Consider the following 22,242-nt stretch of genomic DNA (forward strand, 5'->3'; position numbering starts at 1 on the left):
GGAGAGAAAGACTGGCAGCTCATAACCTCCCTAAGCTTCATGCAGCCAAGGAAACATGTTCTAAAGAGGTCCTGTGAGTTATGTGAACTCTGTACAACAGTCTCTGTGTAATTTACTGTCAAGTATCACAGGGATCCGGAAATTTCAGTATCCACCTTCTAGACTTACATCCATTTTTGTTACAGGATTACCTTTTGACCAATATACCGCAACACTAAGAACAAGATCATGGATGTCTTTTATAGTTCAGGGGCTATAGAGATGGCTCAGGGGATAAAAAGTACTGGTTTGGTTCTCAGTATGTACATGGTAGTCACACGATCTATAACTCCAGTTCCAGGGGATTCAAGACCCTCTTTGGCCTCTTGAGGCACCTGTCCCTGAAGAGATCCCACCATAACTTGGGACAAAAGCACACATAATCACAATGCAAACATTCATACACATAAAAATTTTAGAAATGAGATTTATACTTAGGAGAGAATTAAAACAACAATAACAATCCATAAGTAAAGCTAGTTTATTGTACCGACAGCCCAGCATAAATGTACATAAACCCAATCTCTGAGGTGTTTGGAAGACCTGTTGGCTGAGTCATCATGCCTTCCAGTCCATCCTCCATGAACTTCTTATAAAGTGCCATAAACTTGGCCACAAATGCTTCCAAATGGTAAATGGCTTTGCTGTCCAGCTGTAGTTGATGCTCATAATAGGCTGCCATCTGTGCCACTTCCCCTTTCAGCTGCCCATCACAGTTATGTAAGAGTTCTGAAAGTAGGCCCTACAGGAAGTGAGGGTGACATAAAGCGCAATCATGAGGAAAATAGCCAAACATGCTTATGCCTCTCACTCACAAAAGGTAAAGCTTTAATATAGTTTTTATATGTATATGCAGGTGAATACATACAAGCATATGTATATATGTATAAGAGAAAGACGTTACTTCATTTGTGTGAATCAAAGCCAAAAAACCTAAAACCAACATGTGTAACAAAACCTGGTACTTATTCAAGGTCTTCCATTGTCAAACACAGAAAGCCCCTTGCCACAGCATGAGGTTTTGGCTTTACTGATAATGCAAAATAAAGTACATGCAGCAGAAACTGTATATTAATACAAGTGACAGCATGCAGACTGAGCAGGTTGTACATATGTATTTAAGAATATATATACATATATAAATTATAAATGCACACATACTCTTTTTCCATACTAGAAATATGTACTATAATATTCTCTTGAGACCCTGGTGCCAAGCAGGGAGCAATGCCAATACCACATAATCCTGATGGCAACAGTCAATACCCTACAGCATATCATCACTAACCTGTGCTGCTGATGGGCAAGTAAGTGGTGCTAAGAGACCAAGTCTCACTGTTGCCCAGGTTGATGTGCTCAAAATATCCTTATACTTCATCCCAGTGGCTGGAGCTAGAGGTGTAACATGTTCAACTTATAACGTGTTTACCAGGAAGAAACCTAACATAACTTGAGAGCAGCTATACGCAGTTGCATAGGAGTCCAAGGATCTAAGCACAAAGGTAGTTACTGCCACATTCATTATAAAAATAATAATAATCTATAGACAATCCAAATTTTAACCAATAAAGCTCATCTTCAAGAAATTGACATGGTCATACAATGAGGTATCATTTATCCTATACTGTTGAATGAAAACTCAATAGAATGAACAGACTATACACTAGTAACACCCATGCACGCACGCACACACAGCACTTGTTACTAGGTGAAAAGAACAGAAATCTATTCATAGCATTAACTCCTGTATGTAAGAGAGCACATTTTTCTCTGCCTTTTCAGTATCATTTAATTTTGTTCACATTACTGTGCCATTTTGACAGAAACTAACAAAATCCCACAAATGCCCCAATATCCAAAATCAGTAAACTTAGCCAAGTGGCCAGTAGGCCAATCCTATAAGGCCTAGACTGTACCTGTCTTCAGTCTCATTCCTCCACGTGTCAGCTGAGGAGGACCTTTCCCTGAGCAGCTGTCCATGCTGTGCATAGCTCACTTCCATTATTATTATCCCCCTTTCCTTCCTCTAAAGACTCACAACACTCTGAAATCTTCTTCACTTGTTCCCCTTATCACTCTCTCTCACATACTGTCACACTGGGGTCCTCCCTTCCTTCTTCAGTGCTCCCCTAATGCACAGGATTACTGTCACACTGGGGTCCTCCTTTCCTTCTTCAGTGCTCCCCTAATGCACAGGATTACTGAAATGCTAGCAATAATGATATATCTCAGCATTTCAAAAGTTTTGTGATCACGCAGCCAGTGTCCAGCTTACAGTTATAAAAGTTCAGGACGTAAAACAGGGCTACTTACCTTCATTATTATCTCAGGAGGAATACAAAGAGTTAGAAGCTCAGAGAGCCTCCCACGGACTTCAAGGAGCCTATATAAAACAAAGAAATTGCTACTTTGTGATAAAAAGTAAGAAGCAATTTTAACACACCAGCCAGTACAGGTCCATTTTTTTACTTGCTATATCACCTTGATGGCTTGTGCTGTATGAAGGAGAGACAGCCCAAGCCCCACCTACTTTAGTTTGTCTTTTCAGACAGTCTCATTCTGTGGCCCAAGTGGCCTGGACCTCACTGGGTAGCTCATGCTGGCTTTGAATAAGGAGCAATCTTCCACCCTCAGCCTCCTAGGATACACCACCATGGTCATGGACCAACTCATTTTTTAAAAAGGTTTTTTTTTCATACCTTTTTAACAATAGGTATTTATACTAAGGGCTATTATATCACTCACAAGACTACTAGAGAGAAATCAAGATTCCAGGGCCTGACAAGTTTGGTGAATAATCTGTTTCTTGTACAAACCTGAGGACCTGAGTTTGATCCCTTAGAACCCATGGTGGAGGGGACAATGGACTCCCGGAAATCATTCTCTGACCTCCAGATACTGACACAGTCATGGCTGTATACACACATATTCAGAGAGAGAGAGATAATAACTTTAAGAAGAAAAACGACCTTGAAATGTAAAGCTTATTCACATCAGGACCTGAAGACACTCACTTTACTGATACACCAAGCGCTATGTTAATGCATCTTCTGTACACACAACTGAATTGTACGCCTTAAGTATCCAGAGTGGCTGTGAAGACTAGACAGCCACCGTCAATCACCCAAGTGATGAGGGGATATGAGCAAAAAGTATATAAACAACACAGCAGGGACACAAGCTGCCTAGTATAGAAGGGACAGAGCTCCCAGGGAAGCACAGCCAAGCTAAGCCAACACGGGGGCCAAACCTGTGAACCCTTTACTCAAGCCTTCCTGACGACACTTTCAGGAGTGGGTGAAGGAAATGCGCACATTGCATGTCAGAACAAGAATAAACAACAATATTCTCCCAAGGTTCTGACCAAAAGTGAAAACAACTACCCACAGTTCTCAGTAAGCTACTGCCGATTCCACTCCATGTCAATCAAGATAGGGATTTAAAAGTTTTCTTAAAAGTAGACATTCAAGCTCCTTTCCATCCCACAGGCAGAGTATAGTACCCAGGATGCCTCACTGCCCGGCTTCAATGCACAGGAGTACCCAGGATGCCTCACTGCCCGGCTCCACTGCACAGGAGTACCCAGGATGCCTCACTGCCCGGCTCCACTGCACAGGAGTACCCAGGATGCCTCACTGCCCGGCTCCACTGCACAGGAGTACCCAGGATGCCTCACTGCCCGGCTTCACTGCACAGGAGTACCCAGGATGCCTCACTGCCCGGCTTCACTGCACAGGAGTACCCAGGATGCCTCACTGCCCGGCTCCACTGCACAGGAGTACCCAGGATGCCTCACTGCCCAGCTCCACTGCACAGGAGTACCCAGGATGTCTCACTACCCAGCTCCACTGCACAGGAGTACCCAGGATGCCTCATTGCCCAGCTCCACTGAGTGATGCTGGTAAGAGGCCTGTAAAACCCTAACTCATCAGACACAACCGACAAGAGAAGTGCTCGCTGCTCTCACCAAGACTTTCATCTCAAGCAGGACAGTCAGGTTCTCTCTGGTGCCGGCACTCAGGTCTATTCTGCACTTAAAATGATCAACTACCCCTAAGGCCCAAGGATGAGGCTGTGCTCCCACGAGCCTGAAGAAATGCTATACTGAGGTAACAAGGGAACTTCAAACCTGACCAAGTTGTTCAGATAAACAGACTGTCTTAGTCAAGCTGCCATAAGGCAAACTAGCAATGGAGGCATGCTCAGTACTGTACACTGTGAGCAACAGACCCACAGGTGGACCCAGCAAGAACAACTTTAGAATTCATGACAAAATGAAGTTTTCTAAGTGCTTTACTTCTCTTCCCAGACTCTATCATTGGACATGGCGTGTTTCCTAGTTCCAGAGCTGTATCGCACAAACTCTTTGTTCTCTGTAACAAAGCACAAGTACCCTTGTGCAGAACAGCAAATAAAAAGGCTGGGAACCTAAGGTGAAGGCACCTGCCTAGGATGTTTGGTTAAATTAGGATGAGAGCTGGAAGCACAGTGTCTTTCTAGCACATTCTGCGTCAATTTCAAAGCAAGTACAGCAATTACGATTGTTCATTCAATCTAACCACACTAGGGAATCCATGCTGTGGACTAAAACTAAGCTACTGAACATTCTGGAACAAAAAAGAAAACAGTCCAAAATTTATTAAGTATGGTTCAATTTTATATGTTGACAGATCACGGAAAACCACACTAAGTACTTTGGCTACTATATTTTAGATCTTAAATGCTGGTTTTTTTCCTTTCAAATAAGGCTCAAGATTAGCTTATACTTGTAAATGTCATGGTATCTCTGCCTCCCTCACACTGTTTTACCTTTGTGGCATCTGCTGACTGACAATAGCATTGGCAGTCTCCTTCAGATACACCTCCCAGTCTGTCTCGGGGATTTCTTGGTCTTCAGTAAAAGAGTATCTGTGAAACAAAAAGAAATCAATGAACAAGACACTCCCATGTCCCAGAACGCTCCCTGTGGTAACAGCCCCACTCACTGCTGCACTCTGCAAGCTTCACACATAAGTAAGGCTTTTCTGAGGTTTCTGCAGGACTTCTCGGCCAGTCTATGAGCCAATTTCGAGGGAAGGGCCAGACCTTCCTTCTTGCAGACAGCAGATAATACACTGCAAATCTGTGAGACACATTAACGGAGGAAAATCACAATGAGGATGTTTAACTCCTGCTAACACTGATATGTAGCCCTGTCAGTGCTGCTCTGCCTCCCGCAGGGCACCATATGCTGCTGCTGTGTGCGATCTCTCAGTATCTACTATGAACAGGAAAGTGACACATGGAGCTGATGCACACAATCTTCCCCTCTCTATTGTCAGTGGGAAAGCTGTCTACTATGAGAAACAGGTGCATGTGACTAACAGCTGTTAAAATGAAAAGGGAAATAGTGTACTGACTCCCCCAGAGGGACCAGGATTCTCATGTCATCTCCTTCCTTGATGCTCACATTTCCCCCTATAACGAAGTAAATCAGCTTGAGGTAGAAGATACTAAATAATTCCGGAGACGTCACATAGCTTGGTGATTGCTCATCTGTTAAGAGTATAAGACTAGTGAAAGAAAGCATGTTCTGTATTTGCATTCACCATTAAACACATCACTATCACTGCGCACCTACTAATGGCTGGCCTATGGCTCTATCTGTAGCTGCCCTCCAATGACCAATAAGTGTCACTGTATTTCAGAAAGCAAAACTGGAGCAAGTATTTCTGAAAAGCTTAACCTGACTTACATCTTCGATACTGGGAGCAGGCACACGAACTGCCAGGCACCTACTGCGGATAGGGGGTATCATCTTGGACGTAGAATTACAGCACAAGATCAGCCTGCAGGTGGACATGTACTTCTCCATGGTTCTGCGCAAGGCATGCTGAGCATGCTTTGTGAGTTTATCCACTTCTGTCAATAATACCACTGAGTCAAAAAGAAAGAAACCAGCTTCACATTAAGGCTTGAGAGACAAGGCCTTAATCCTAAATAGATGACTGATAGTCCACTTTTACCTTTGAAAGGGACAAATTAGATTTAGAAGAGTATTTTTTAATTTTTTATAATAAAAAAGACTAAGAAACATTGGTCACAGTGAAGTTAAATTAGGAATGTCACTACAGGGTCACAGTGAAGTTAAATTAGGAATGTCACTACAGCCATTACCACTGGTAACAAAGTTGCAAGACCCGAATGTGCTGCACTTCACTGTAAATTCTAAAAAATTCACTAAGACTTTGCAAATCTCCATTACAAGAGTCATAGCCATTGGGTGTAGCCAACAGGAGGATTTGGATGCATCCTAGGACCGGTCAGTCTTAAGTGGCTCAGGAACAATGCATAGGCAGCGGAAAAATCTAACTTGCAAAAACAAGCTGCTTCCAAAGGATAGCAGCGGCAACAGGTTCCACTTAAATGAGCTCACAGTCACAGCCGCCTCAGCATTTAAGTCATACTACAGCCACATTGAAGCTGATAGGAACAAACAGTGACAATGAAGCGGCATCGTGCTCAAATGGGAGAGAAAGAAGGGATCCACAACACTTGCCCGAGCTGTTAGGATGTGACGCCCCAAAGTACCCACAGGACACACTGGGAATCATAGCCAATAGCAAAGCAGAAGTTGTAAGCGGGAGGAGCAGGTTGCACAGGGCCCAACCTGCAGATAGGAACACAGGACCTGACACAGTAAAGCCTGGGCAAGTGGTTGGTTCTGAAAATGCTACAATGACGCTCCACACAGAGCCCGGCAATGGAAGTGGCTGAACAGAGCAACAATGAGACAAGAACAAGGATGCAGAGTGGCAGGAAAAACAAAGAGGTAGAGACCGCAGCACAGGGTTATGTGCTTCACTGCTTCCTGAAAATAAAATATGGGGCCCACCTGAGACCCAATCCCTCTCTGGCCTCCTACTTTCAAACACTACAAGAAAGCCTTTTTTTTTTTTAATTTAAATTCACATTTATTTTTTGTAAAAATGGTCAACAGAAAAGAACCAATTGAATTCAAAGTTCCAAGAAAGCCATTATTTTCATATAGCCATAAACTTAATGGAAAACTTTGGAAGTACAAGTACCTGAGTTCAGGCCCAGTGCCCACGTACAGAGCTGGGGAAGCAGGGGCAGGGGTATCCCAGGAACTCACAGCCCTGTCAGCAGAGCCAAAATCAGTGAGCTCCAGACTCAGCGAGACCTCACCTCAAACATAAGGTGAAGAATGAGCTAGGAAGACAGGAAGTGTCAACTGCCACCATGCACGTGCACTTGCACACATGTGCACTGTACATAATCACATCACGGCCCCACACACCACAAACATGTATACACAAAAGAAATGGGCTAAGAATAACTATAAATAATTCAAATAATAAATACATAACAGAAGAAAATATAAAAACAAAAATGCTATTTTCTCCAAAATGACAAAGGTAAAAAATAATAACATGGAGATTAGATAAATGTTTTGGAGAAATACAAATGTATACTGTCCCCCAGAAGAAGAATTTGACATCAAATGCTGCCATTTTGTCATCAGAAATTCTTAAGTGTAAGAATAACATGTATATAAAAAATACTGGCAGGCAAAAGTCACTGTCAATAGTGGCTGTCTAGGAAATGCAATTGCAGCTAGTTTTATTTTCTTTGTTCACAATTGACAACAGGAAACTTTGGTCATAAGAGTGTTATTTTGAAATGGCATTGCTTTTTATTTTAAATGAGGTGGGCTCCCATTACCTTGCTCTGAAATGTCAAACAGGCACCACAGACAGAAGACTGAATACCATAAGACTAAACACCGTAAGCAGAAACCAGGGCTCACATTCATTTTTCTTTTCTTTTGAGACAGATCTCTCTATGCAGCCCTGGCTATCCTGCAGCTAGGTCACTCTGTAAACGAGGCTGGCCTTGAACTCCTTTGCCTCCCTAGTGCTGTAATTAAGGACATACACATGGATGCCCAGCATGTATTCATTTCTAGCTCCAATAAGAAAAGAGCCCTGTCACTCGACAGCCTCACAGAAAGTCTCCTCACCACCTACCTTTGAAGTCTCTTTGTGAGCTTGTTTCAAGCTGTTGTGACTGTGCCTCTGTCTTCAGCATCTCCTGTATAACCACCCGGTCACTGTTCCCTGCATCACTACACAACAGCAGAATGTTGGTTATATGGATGCAAATACTCACCAAGTAAAATATACCCTCATTCTTAATCTGTTATTACATGAGAAATGCCAGAAGTTTGCCTTCTTTTGCTTTGTTTTGGGAGACATGTTGACATCAGCCTCCAGAGTTTACCATCACGCTTGGCTACAATTGAAGGCCTTGTGGTGACATCTTTTTTGCTGTTGTTGAAACTAGTAATATCTAATTATACTCATAAACCTTTAAAATTGAGATGTTTTAGGCTCATTAACAAGTTTAAAATGTATTACTACTAAAAATATTCTGTGTGCTCTCACAGTAGTTTATTATTACTTGAACAACAAAACTAACAGTTTAACAAATATCTTGATACACTACTCAGTACAGAAAGTGAAGACCTAATTACATCCTACTTGTCAATTACTTTGTTACCCACACAGCCCTTAAGGTTTCCTCCGCTTGCCACAGCTGGATCATAACAGCTGGAGGCTGGCAACCATTTTCCCAGCCAAGAAGTTAGAATAATTCCCAAGTTGCCTATAGAGCAAACATGTTTAGTTTTATAATTTGATCTAGTCGCAATCTTTCCCTTGATGAACCCTCTCAGGGTTACTCTGAGGTTCATATACAGCACACAAGGGTCCTGCCGCCAAATCCACATAAGCAAGATCTTTCAACTCCTCCTTCCGCGCTCTCCACTACACCCCTTCCTTTACACAAGCACTCACCTCAGCAACATGGTCCATGGTGGCCCCTGCCCTAAGGGCCTCTGACCTGTACTCCTCCAAGAATGCCTAGGCCACACAAAACCCTGACCATTTTCCCAGCTCTGATCTGCAACGTTCGTCCCCGGTGTGCACCCGTCCCCAGCAGGACATCCCGGCAATGCTTGGTGGCCATCACACCACTCTAACTGGGACACTGAAGCACAAACTAGTGCAGCCTGCAGCCATGCTCATTCCAAACAGGATCAACTGTTTAGACAGCTTTGCGCATGCTCATCAGCACCGAATAAATCAAGATCACTAACAGAATTCATGCAAGAATTATGGGAAAAGAGTAAACTCTGTTGATGGCGTAGACCTGAATGCACTAAGAGCACAGTAGGCCAAGCACCAGGCTGTGTCAAGCAAGCTGCTTTACTTTAATCTGTTTATATCCTGTGCTTCTACATGAACAATATTACTAAAAAATAAAACTATAATCTGGAGGACAGAGACTGCAAAACTCCTTTTCTGCTAACATTGTTCATTTCTAGCTATTTTTATAAAAAATATTTAGTAGGAATTTACCTGGGATTAACTTCAAGGTGGTAGTTACTGGCAATGGTGCTGATTTCAATTTTTTTTAGATGGAGTCTGTGAATGAAACAAGAATCTCCTCAACATTTACTGATCGGCTGTCTTCCCTTTTTTATGTATCAGCAAATCACCACTGTCAACTATCTGCAGTCTTCCATATTAACAGAGAAATAAAGGAAAAATACATTAATAGGATCAGTGTTTCATGGAAAAAAATATAAAAAGAGGGAATTTCACACATACCTATTTTGCTTTTCCTACTATGTCTTTGCAATCCTTTTCGGAAAACTGCTGGAGGCCATGACTGTATATCAACTCATAACATGCACAGTCTACAGCTAATTACCCATATGGATTTTCACTATGTTGACACTCTGTATATCTGTGTCCCCTGACTACAGCCCCATCAGCTGAGCAAGAATCTAACATGTCTGGCTATTCAGTTTCACTGACTGGATTCTGATCTTGCTGTTTTCTAATACAGAACAGACTCACACTGCTGGGCCACTCCAAAGCTCCAGTTACTCGTCACTGGCCACTCACACTGCACTGTGATTACTTGTTGGTTTTGACCAAGTTATCTTCCTGCTGTTTAATAGAATACTTTATGCCAATCACTCTCTGCTAATTCGGCTTATCCCCTGTCTTACAGACGTAAAGCCACATGCACTAAACAGCCACATCTTTTCTGTAGTTTCCATGTTCTCCATGGCTTCCCTGCCCATGGGAAGCTCACAGAGTCTAAGACATGTCATTCTAAGACAGTATTTCATCATAAGTCTTTATATCATAGCTGTATGAAATAGCATTCATCTTTACTTTCCTCCAGTAGATGACCAGCTATGCTGCCTCATTCTTTCCACTAATTTGAAATACACCCTGCATGTTTGTGGGCTATTTGCTTTCACAGGTCAAATTATTACCTTACTGTTTTACAGTCAAACTCTGATTTGCCATCTTGTAAAAGAAGTCCCAAGTCAGTTTGAATGTGTCATGTCCCTACAGACTTAAGTGCTCAGATGGTGCTGTGTTTGGGATGTTCTGGAAATGTTAGGGAGTAGGGCTTGCCTACAAGAGGTAGACTGTGGTACTGGAGTGGATCGTTGGGCATAAATGTGCCTGGTTCCTTCCTGCCTCTAGCTCTGCTACCCCTCCACTGACAGAGGAAGTTCCTCCTTCATACACTTACACCTCACCCCTATAACTTTTCTGCTGCATGATGCACTTAAAGACACAGTCCACTGACCACAGACTAAACCTTCTGAAATTACTTCAACTCAGGACTCAAGTTGGTGAAGTGTATTTTATCAGAAAACTTGCTATTTCTATTTCTCAAAATCAATATATCTCAATAGTCTGTCTGTCTGTCTCTCTCCCTCCCTCCTCTCTCTCCCTTCAAATAAATCCACCCTCCCTTAAGCTAGTTTGTGGTACATAATCTGATTCCACAGATGAGATAAGGGAACAAATGCACTTTAAGTATCTTATTTACAACTTTAACTCATTTCAGAAATGTATTCTCCATAGGGAATTTAGGATGGCATCATACAGTTTTTAAACATTGGGAATTTAACTGAAATTTATATTGTAATATGAGGGAAAATAACTTTTAAATAATAAGTCTCCCAAATGAGAAGATACTTCGTGTTTCTATTTGCTCATCTCTTTTGTCTTGTAAGACAAGGTTTCTCTGAGATAACTCAACATTACCGTCTTGAAGATTCTATTAAGAGCATTCCATTCACACTAAGCACTTTTCCTTTTTCAATACACAATACCATAAGACACTCTATTAGAGGCCGGGAGGACTTTAAAAAGGTGTGGCATATTCTCTTAGTAACTTCAAAACAAATACAACTTACCAAAGTCAAAGATAAACAAGTATAATCAAGGCAAGTTACAAACTACTATTTGTAATGAACTGCCAATTTTGCTGAGCTGAGGAGCACTTAAGAGAAGGGCATGTCAGGGACGGTGTGTGTGTGTGTGTGTGTGTGTGTGTGTGTGTGTGTGTGTGTGTGTCTGAGTAGAATGCACCTGATATGCATGCATGATGACTTGAGTTCAAATCCCCAGACGCTACATAAAAGCTATAAGCGCTAGTGAAAATCCCAGGGTACCTTCACAGGGAGGTGGGAGGCAGAGATAGGAGATTCTGGGTCAGCCACCCTGCTGCAGGAGATGGCAAAGAAACTGTCTTAAACAAAATGGAAAAGAGAGAATTCACAGCCGTTATCCTACTCATCACATACACACATGGTACGCGAGTGTTCATGAGCTCTCGAGTGTGCACACACCCACACACTCACGCATACACACACACACACACACACACACACACACACACACACACACACACATTCTTAAGTCACACACTAGGCAGCCTTGGTGGGGGTGAGGTATGCACATGACCAGGACTGAAAATCCCTGCCAGAAACGTCTGCCAAGCCTCGACATGAGATGCTTACTGTGATACTTTGATGCTCAATTCTCAATTTTTCCACCCCAACACCATACAGTTCTCGTAGAATACACATAATTCTCGTCTTTTTTCCAGCACCTGACGGTCCATAGACTAAGAGGTGAGGAAAGTCTCCACACTGCACCTAAGAAAAAAAACAACAACACATTTTACCCTAGTCAAACTGAGGTGACACAGGGTTAAACAAATTACTTTTAAAGTACCAAAGCATTTTGTTTACCATCCAACTCCAATAGAAAATTTGCCAAACTCTGGAATGTTTACTATTTTCTGGGCATTAATTTAACCCAACTTACATGCATAACACAGAGCATGCAAGGCCCAACACTAAATGCTTAAACATAGGAACGCCCTATCAATCTCTGTAACTGCAATAGATGCTTCTCCTACCCGGTCCCCCAAAATGGTCCTCTTCCTAAGAAGCAGGTGCACCAATTTCCTTGCAAGGACACTTGGAAAGCACAAGAGAACTTCACCTAAGGCCAGGAATGCAAAGCTATGGAAATGGCAGCAGTAAGAGAGTGCTATCAAACTAAAGAGCAATATAGGCACGGGGGCTTGATCTGTTAAGAAGACAGTGTTTAAAAGCAGGCTTACTAACAGGTAGGAATAGTATTTTAAAGCCTGCTCTAAAAATATAGCCCCAACTCTGTACGAGTAGCCACAGAAATCCAGTAAAAGATGCATCCATCCTGCCGCTAGGAAAATTAACGTTACTGTAAGAAAAACTGGTATGCATATAAACGAAGTATAATGCTCTACTTTAAATTATTTGCATGGATTAAAAACAAAAACATATCCTCCACTTCACTCTCGATTCTTAAAAAAAAAAAAACTCATATATTGAGAGGATAGAGGCATTTGTTCAAATTTCTCCTCTTTGGAAAGCACTTCGCTATGATTATGAAGAGTTTAGTTACTAGTAACAGAGTCCAGAGCACAGTCTCCTCCATCACGGCCCGCGGCTGTAACACACTCGCCCCGCCCCTGAGCCGACTCCTACAGCCCGCGCCAGCTCAGTGGGCGCCATTATAACGCCCTCTCTCAGGTAGCCACGCCAGGCTTACGGGGACCCCGCAACACACACTCTGCACTCTGGGGACTCCCTCACCAGCAATGGGGGGCCCCGTCTCACTCCCTTCCCCTTTGCTTTGCGGGAAGCTGCTGAGCGTGGCGGCCGCCTCCCTCCTGCTCTGCTCACCAGGTTGCGCAGCTGTGCCGCCTGCTCCTTGTGATAGTCTAGCCGGGTGGCCGCTTCCGAGTCCCAACGGTGAGACCGCCTTAGCCAGCGACCAGTTTTCCCGCGGGCGCCAACCAGTAAAACGTCACGTCCGGCAGCGCTCGACTTCCGGACAGGGACTTTACGGATTCCCTATGGGACCTGAAATGGTCCCCCCTCCCCCGCCCCCCTCCGCCCGCGTAGTTCCTGCTACTATGATACCAGCAGTCGCTGAGTTCTTGCTGCAGTCCTGTCTCTTTATCCTCACGCTCTATGACGTTTTAGAAAATATCAGACGGAGTTAAAGACGCAGGGCGTCCAATCTGAGTGCTTAGAAGGGGGAAGTTTCCTCTATTTCTTTCCTCCATTTATAACTTCATCCAAATTTGTGCTACAGAAATTCATCTGTATTTGCAGAGCTGGGGTTTTTTTGTTTGTTTGTTTGGTTTTTGGTTTGGTTTGGTTTGGTTTTGGTTTTGGTTTTTCGAGACAGGGTCTCTCTAGTATCCTTGGCTGTCCTGGACTCGCTTTGTAGACCAGGCTGGCCTCGAACTCACAGTGATCCGCCTGCCTCTGCTTCCCGAGTGCTGGGATTAAAGGCGTGCGCCACCGGGCCCGGCTGTAGAGCTGTTTTTTTTTTTTTTAATAAATGAATCAATGAATGAATATGTACATAAGTAAATAAATAAATAAATAAATAAATGTCAATGATTATTTGTGTCAGTTCTTGGTGCCCTCAGAGGTCAGAAGATACCAGATTCCCATGCAATGAGGGTTACAGACAGGTGTGAGCTGCCATGTCAGTGCTGGGAACTGAACTCCTCTAGAGGAGCTGCGAAAACTTAACCACTGAGCCACTACCTCTAGACCTGTGTTCTTCTCACTGTAAATCGATTGCAGGCACTCAGTAGAATTTATAGAAAAAAAAATAGCGGAGGGAAGAACAGTTTTAAACTTCATTTTATTTTACTTTTTATCTCCACTACACAAAGTTCGTAATGGATTGAAAACAAAATAAATAAAAGGAAGCAAGAAAGACTACAAAAGAGCAGTAGGGGAGAAGACACAGGATTAGCATGCTATTTTCTATAGAGAACATCTGAAAGCCTTTTGCTCAAAAGGAAACGTGTGAAACACTTGAGAAAATATTCTGCATCTCAAGGCCACACCATCACAATGCCCCTCAGCTGCACCTCTCAAAATGTGCTTTTCTAGTTGTAATGGTGGTTGCATTTGTTTAAGATATAAATGTTCGAGCATGGTCCATGGAAGATAGAAGAGGACACTGGATGCCCTAGAATAGGGATTACAGTTGGTTAAGAATTGCTAGGGAGTGGATGCAGGCTGTCTTTAATAACTGCAAAGGCTCTTAACCACTGAGCCATCTTTCCTGCCCCCCCTGATTTCTTATTCAACGTGTGCTTTTGTTTTGCGTCCTTACTCAGACTCCTGTCTTAAGATTAGAAATCCTCTCATAAGAGGAATTGATTTCCAGATACATTTAGTAGCCTTCTATCAATGTGCTATACAAGAATTGATTGTCTTCACCTGTGAACCATCATGTTCAGCGAGCTATTGGGTAGATAAAATATCACTGAGAGAAATCAATAACACCAGAACTATAAGATCTAGTTCCTGAGTTCAAGAAACTTCTGAAACAAATCTGGGGACATCTGCATTTACAATGGTGAGAAACAAATGTACTTTCTAAGCAGCTCCTTCCCACAGCCCTGTCCTGTATTCAGGGACACGTTTCTAGCTGCCCAAGAAAACCTTCCTCATACTCTATTGTTGGACTGCAATGAGGAAACAACTTCTGAAGTGAGAAAGCAAAGGAAATTAGAAACAAAGGCATTGAAGGGCCACGTTTATAGACACTGGGGTTGTGATCATGGAAAGACTTTTGGAAATGAGGAGAGTGAGATAGATGCCACAATGAGCTATGCTTTGTCAGTAGTGGCCAGTAGCATGACAGACAGCTTCAGTAAGAACAGATAGGTCGTGGTCTATCCTAGCGTCTGTGCTTTAGTGCTGTGTTCTAAAAGGTTGAAAGAATATGGAGAGAACGAAGGCGGGGGAGCTCATCTAGGTTTACTCAATTTCCTAAGTCCAAAACACAGTGCCCCATTCATTTTAATTTCAGATAATATTTTAGTGCGTCCCAGGCAAAATATTTTTCAGTTGAAATTTGTTTTACATGAAATTAAATTTTAATTGGGTGTCCTGTGGTTTTATCTTACAATCATCCTCAGAATCCTCTAATTTATGAGACCTGGTAATAAGAGATATGCAAGGAACATGGGCAATATTTTGAGGGTGCTTTTGTATTTGTTTTAGGAAATAAAAATGAGAAGTCATGATGATTCAACAGTTCCCAATGCCTCCATTCATTTAACACTATTTAATGAGGGCTGGAGAGATAGATGGCTCAGCAGGTGGTTGTACCAAAAAAAAAAAAAATAGAGTTCTAAGAATAAGAAAAAAAAAAATGAGAGCTTAGATATCCAACAGGCAGCTGTTAACATCTGTCCAAATAGGCACACAGTAAGGGGTGAGAGAGACACAGAATGATGAAGAATTAGGTGGGTTTCATAACAAAGGGCTGTTTGTGGTACGCTGGGATGGTTGTGTTAAAATATGTGATTTGTTTAAGAACAAATACACAACTCTAGGATGGATATGGGTGGATGATGGATTTGGAAGAAGACAGATTTACTTCCCTACAGTAGTAAGTGTTGTGTATTAATGGCCTACTAAGGTTTTTCTTATGTTCTTATTCTTGGATTCTAGTTCTCGTATATTAAAACAAACATCATCTGAAACTGGAAAGATGGCTCTCTGTGTGGTCCAGGGATGCCAGGGTGAGTTGATACCCCTGGGGGCCTCCCCTTCTCTGAGAAGAAAGGAAAGCGGGAGGAGAAAGGAGTGTGAGCATGGAACTGGGAGGAGAGGAGGGAGAGGGCTGGGATCCAGCTGTAAATTGGTTAAATAAATAAATACATAAAAGAATGGAGGGTAAGAGACCAGCTCCTCTTTCAAAGGACCTGGGTTCATTCTCAGAACCCACATGGCAGCTTATGACCAGTTCCAGTTCCAGGGTATCTGATGCCCTCTTCAGGCCTCTGTGGGCACTGCACACATGTGATGTGCAGCCACACCTGCAGACTGAACATGGACCATTAAGGGATTTTTAAAAAAGTAACTAAATACAATGAACACCAACCTACATTTTCTGATGATAAACCTGATATCTGTGCCTTACCACTACCAAATCATTTAACATCTTTGCAAAGATCATAAAGTTTATACAGATATCAGGTGTGGCACAAGCTATCTCTCTGTTCTCCAAGCCTACTTCCTTTTGTTCTAACATCTAAAACTATGTTAGTTTTCTACCAGTTTCCATTTTTAGACATGACTCTGTCACTAAGTCTAGCCAACCAGACAGGAAGCAAACCCCTGTCAATCCATATTATTCTTAAATGATCTGTATTATCAGTAGGCCTGGCTATCAATCAATTAAGACACTGACACTGGTTATATTTTAAAATATTTAAATATTTAAAATAGCCTTTAACCTGAAGCAGGGCAGACATTAACCCTCTAAACTACTTCCCATAAGGGGGCTGGCATGGGATCCCTGCCTCAATCCCATGCCATCTGCTTCCAATAATTTCTATCAAGCTACCTCCCATCCGTAATCCCAAATACTTGTTCATGTTCTTCATCTGGGCCAGATTCTCTATCCACGCCAGCCATGTGCTTCTCCTCCATCTCACCCATGGCTTCCTTTTTCCTCTCTCTGTGTCTCTCTCCTCGGCTTCCTTCTCTTTTTTTCCCAGGATTCCTCTCTCTCCCTCTGGAACCTTAGCCACACCTCTATCTCCTCTTCTCTGCCCAGGTGGGATGGCCTTTTATTAATCAAAAGGTGGATCACAGAGACAGCAAGAAGTAATTACCATCAAAATACATTAGACCATCCCCCAACAAATCCAGGCTCATACAAACTTGCCATAGACCATACTCTGTAAGTTTTCTTTCTCCATTAGATGAAGAAGAGAGGGGGAATTAAATCTTTACTTCTGTTCATTATAGGAACATTAACTACAGCCCTATAAACTACATCAGGAAAGACAGCTTGGCAGAGGAAAACAGAGGGGGTGGGAAGAGAGAGAGAGAGAGAGAGAGAGAGAGAGAGAGAGAGAGAGAGAGAGAAATTTATGTGTGTCACAGGAGGTTTCCCAAAGAAATAAAATCCTAAAGAAAAAATTAAGGTTAGATATTTTAATGCTTGTTTTTATAGTTTGATAATAGAGGATGAAGTGAGAATCATTGCCTGGAGGAAGATTGCCATAGCTGGTGTTCAAACTCTCAGAAGCCAGGATACTCCCTTCCTTTGGGTGTGGGAGGGGCATCTCCCCAATGAGGGTTTGTAATATGCTTCACATGAAGATCAGCTTATGTGTTCAGGTTGCTATGTTGGAGGGAGAGGGAGTGTCATGTAATGAGCCCCATCAGAGACAAGCACTGTGACCATGAAAGCCTTCTGTTGAAAAGATGGAAAGGAGCCCATGACTGACTCACATCTGTATAGAAAAGCCATTTGTGTGAGCCAGAGTCCCTCAGCTTGACTATAAAAGAGAAAAAGGCCTGTGCTTTCCAACCATGATATATACCTTGGGGTCAATTTTCTATCAGATCGCCTATCCTACTTAAAGATGGCTAGGATTTGAGAGACAGATGTAATGACATCAGTACCAGGCCAGCATTGCTTTTAGCTGGCTATTGTTTTCAATGCTCCTTTAATAAACTGTTTATTTCAATTTTGAGCTTGTGTTCAGTTTTGGTTTTGAGACATGCTTTAGTATTAGCTGATGTTGGCCTTGAGCTAACCATCTCTGAGTACTTGGATAATAATGTGATAATAAGCCCTGCTCAAAATAGAAACACAAGTTACCAGTAGGTAATCTTTCTTTATCTTATACATCTATTTAAAAGACATGGGAGCAGACTAATAATATACCATCAAAACTATTTCCTAGTTATGAGAATATTTTTTTATGATAACTAACAAAATTTGAGATGCTAATTGATGTTAATAAAATGTTTAAGAATAGAAGTATCTTCAAACTTGTAAATTAACATAACTTCACTTTCAAAATAAATTGTTGATGATGAATATTCAAAACCTTAATAGTAAAAGATATGGCAATTCAAATTTTCTTCTGTGGGTCAATGATTTCTAGTCATTCTAAAATAGGAATATAGAGGGATAAGCAGCTTAGTTGAATATCTTGAAAGAAAATGATCAGAAACATAAAAGAAGTGACACATGGAACAGAAGAGAAATCAATACATCCTATTAGGTTCCTTCTCTAACTCTTATATATCACATTATGTATAATAAAATTGATTATGCTCTATAGTATGATAGCTATTAGCTTTAATATTGCTCATTATTAAAATATATCAAGTTGAGTATATTCCTGGATCTGTTATTTCCAGAACTTTCTTTCCACTTGAGGATTGATGTCCAGACAGCAGGTAAATGAATAACTGGCCTGATGCTCTCTGTTTTATCTTTGAGTATCATTTTGAACATCTGTTATTAATTTTAAAATGGATTAATCTTCAAATGTAGAAATACAGATAAATGCATTTTCTTATACAACACACACACACACACACCTAAAAATCAGAAAAACTCTGTTACCACATTAAGCTATAGCTATAGCCTTTCAGTTGCTCATCTGCTGCTATAATCCTATGGTACTTAAAAGGAAGAAAATTTTTGTATTGATGACAATCAAATGATCTCAACCTTCACTGGCTGCTGTAGCAGGGGACCTGGATTTGGTTCCAGCACCCACATGTTGGCAATCTTAGGGTTTTATTGCTGTGAAGAGACACCGTGAAACATTTAACTGGAGATGGCATAGGATCCAACTTTTCCAAGCCTACTTTATTTGGGGCTCTTTAATGTTTATACCTCCCTTCCAACCCACCTACCCTAGATAGGAGAGAAAGGAGGTTTATGGGAACATGAGAAGTAGACCTTGCTGGATTCAGTTCCTGGAAATGATTCCCCTGGTATAGTTGGCAGGATTTCAGTAGACCAGCAAGCAATTCCACCAAAGTTGCTGCCAGAATCTGGAACTGCAGCCAGAACCCAGAGCTCCAAAATGCTGGAGCAGTCTCTATGAACTTCTTGAAGTGGAGCAATGAACAGCCAAATACCAAGACCCAAAAAAGCCCCTGTGTCCTGTTCTGGAGACCCATCTTGGAATATAAATCTTTGGACAGCAAAGGCATGACATTCATGAAAACATTAGGATAATGACATAGTATACCAAACTCCAATGATCAAATATCCATCTCACAATGTTTAGTCGATATGTGCTTGTAATGAAGAAATTACATAATCATCAAGCATGCACTAAGACTCTACTACTCAAGGACATCCAAGCATATCCAAGACATCTGAACATGAAAACAAACAAACAGTTGCACCCAGTATATGGAATAATTTATGTCCCAGAAGGCAGACGACCGCCCCCCCCAACCAAGAAAATAGCATGAAAATGCAAAGAAGAGAAATGGCTCTTCCTATTAAAACCCATTTTATGCAAAGTCCATGTCTTATTCTTTTTGTTTGCTTCTGGAAAATTATTTGTATTAATACACAGCAGGTATTTCATTAACATATAGATGATAATTAGTAGCTCCCCAATTTCATATGAAAAAATAGCAGACTGAAAAAAAAGCTATTTCTTTTCATGCAGGGCAACATAAATATTGCCTGGTACTTTGTGACAATTATAAGAGGAAAACATAACTAGAAAGCAGAATTTCTTGGTACTAAAAAAAAAATGGTCCCTAAAGCTCAAACAGTTCCCTACAGTCTGATTGGCAAGGATTTATAAAGGAGCTTCTTAGAATATTAATATAGCCAAAGACAGACAGCAGCTGGCTTTGGGTTAGGCATTTTTAGTGACTTAAAGTAAGTCATCTGTTTTCCTTGAGTCCAAAATCTATACTGTCAATATAAGTGTAGTGGCTTGAATAAGTAACAATAAAAATAAATAAATGACAGTAATGGACTAAACCTCTGAGACTGTGAGCCAGCCCCAAGTAAATGTTTTCCTTTCTAAGAGTTGCCATGGTCATGGTGTCTCTTCAGAGTGGGGATTTGGGAGGTTAGACAGGAGATAGAGATCCCTATGCCAAAAGTAGTCAGTGTTGCTAAAATGAAAAAGGAAAACAAAAGAAACTGCAGTGTGAGGACAGGAAGTGAGGCATATGCGCCTTCCTGCAGCATGAGAACAGAGAACATGCTCCTTGTTGGAGTTGGTGTTTTCCAGAAAGCAGCCTTTAACACAGTGTCACCAGATGTTAACTCTCTAACATCAGGACCCCTAATCAGAGGTAGACTTAAAAGAAGGCAAGTTAGGCTGGGCCAAGGGAGAGTCAAGATTCACTGTCACTTGGCAGTCTTAATTCACTTGTCAGAGTAGGAATGAATCTGAAAAAATGGACAAAAACCAGGACAAACTGCAACATGAGAGCAGGAAGTGATGCTCATGTGCATTGTGTTGAAATTTAACCCAGTCAGTGATGCCATGAGGGTTCTATGCCTTCTGAATGGATTAGTGCTTTTACAGTCATACTCTAGAGAACCTTAGTTGTGCCCTTGCCTTGCAATGATACACAGACTGCATTATCTACTAAGAGGAATGAACTTTCACTAAAGAGCAAATCTCTTGACTCCGTGATCTTGCATTTCTTAGCCTCCAGAGTAGTTAGGAACAAATTGTTGTTGTTTATACATTGCCCAGTCAGTCTAAACTATTTTGTTATGCCTTCCTGAAAAATACTAAGAGGTACTCTAAGTGGGACCCATGTAATGGAGTTACTTTCAAAGCTGTTTCATATTTGACTCAAATGACCAGATCATGATGCCCTGTCGTGATCGGTTGACATTAGATATAATTGCCCTTGGATAAGTATAAACTTAAATGAGATCCATCTCTACAGCTGAGCTAGACACTTCCATGTCTATACTCCCAGGAGCTATAGCATCAAGGCTTTTTTTTTCTTGTGGGGAGCAACGCTAAATTCAGATATGTTAGAAATCCTGTGCTTAGATTACATGCTATGACCTTCAAGTTGTTGACCTTTACTGAAGGAGGTCTTTTGTTTTAGGCTATCTTTGGATTGTTTACCTTTGAAAGAAATAGTGAAGTTCTTACAAGAAACTACCCAGAGGATTAAGGAAGTTCTTACAAGGAACTACCCAGAGGACTAAGGAAGTTCTTACACAGAGCTATTCAGAGGATTGTATTCTTCCCTGGGAGCTAGGAGATGTGAGATTACAATAGAGCTTCTGGTGACCTTGCTATATAAAGTCTACTCATCTGCATTAAAGTGAGTCTGGATCAGAAATCTCCAGACTTGACTCAATTTTTCTTGTGTCTCTGTCCCCCACTTTCAATTCTCACTCCCTCTTCCAGGGAGCCCTGTTTGATTTGTCCCACAGGCTGGTACACTTTCAGGAAGATTTGAGTACCCCATAGCTCCACACCAAGACAAGCATAAATCTGCAGGATGAGTTGAGAAAGAAGCTTAATGCTCTAAATCGTATAATGATGTCTTACGCTGTGTTGGAAGAATCAGCAGCCAGAAAAATAGTGTTACATTAGGTAAGGATGCCAAAGGTTTGGCTTCCTACATCAGCTGTTCCAAGACACAATGGGAAGGCTTAACAGGGAACTGAAAAGAGGGAAATAGAAGGAAAGAGAAGAGAAGGACAATAAGAAGTATAATTTTGATCTAGGCAAAGACATCACATAATACAGGCAAAGTGAGAGTATGAGAAAGGAGAGATGCTTGAATGTAAGAATGTAAGATGTGGTGGGACTGATCTGTTCTATTTCATGCTTCAGGAATTTGGATCTCAGGTGAATCATCACAGGATTGCCTTAGTTCTGGGACCTCTAAGGGCATTAAGCAATGCCATTGTTTTAGTCACCTTTCCATCACTGTAACAAGTACCAGGATTAAACAACATACAA

At 41.6% G+C, this 22,242-nt stretch overlaps 1 pseudogene across 1 annotated transcript; it reads right to left on the bottom strand.

The window, feature by feature from the left end:
• Nucleotides 1-504: 504 nt before the first annotated feature.
• Nucleotides 505-13,231, bottom strand: LOC311589820 (replication factor C subunit 3-like; annotated as a pseudogene). The gene is made up of 9 exons (XR_014783583.1): nucleotides 13,154-13,231; nucleotides 11,939-12,076; nucleotides 9,462-9,527; nucleotides 8,070-8,167; nucleotides 5,774-5,955; nucleotides 5,025-5,161; nucleotides 4,849-4,947; nucleotides 2,353-2,422; nucleotides 505-781 (listed from the first exon to the last, which is right to left on the bottom strand). The product of XR_014783583.1 is annotated as a replication factor C subunit 3-like (transcript).
• Nucleotides 13,232-22,242: the final 9,011 nt, after the last annotated feature.

This window comes from Acomys minous (genome assembly GCF_964271855.1).
Source record: "Acomys minous genome assembly, chromosome: 19".
Classification (NCBI taxonomy): Eukaryota; Metazoa; Chordata; class Mammalia; order Rodentia; family Muridae; genus Acomys; species Acomys minous.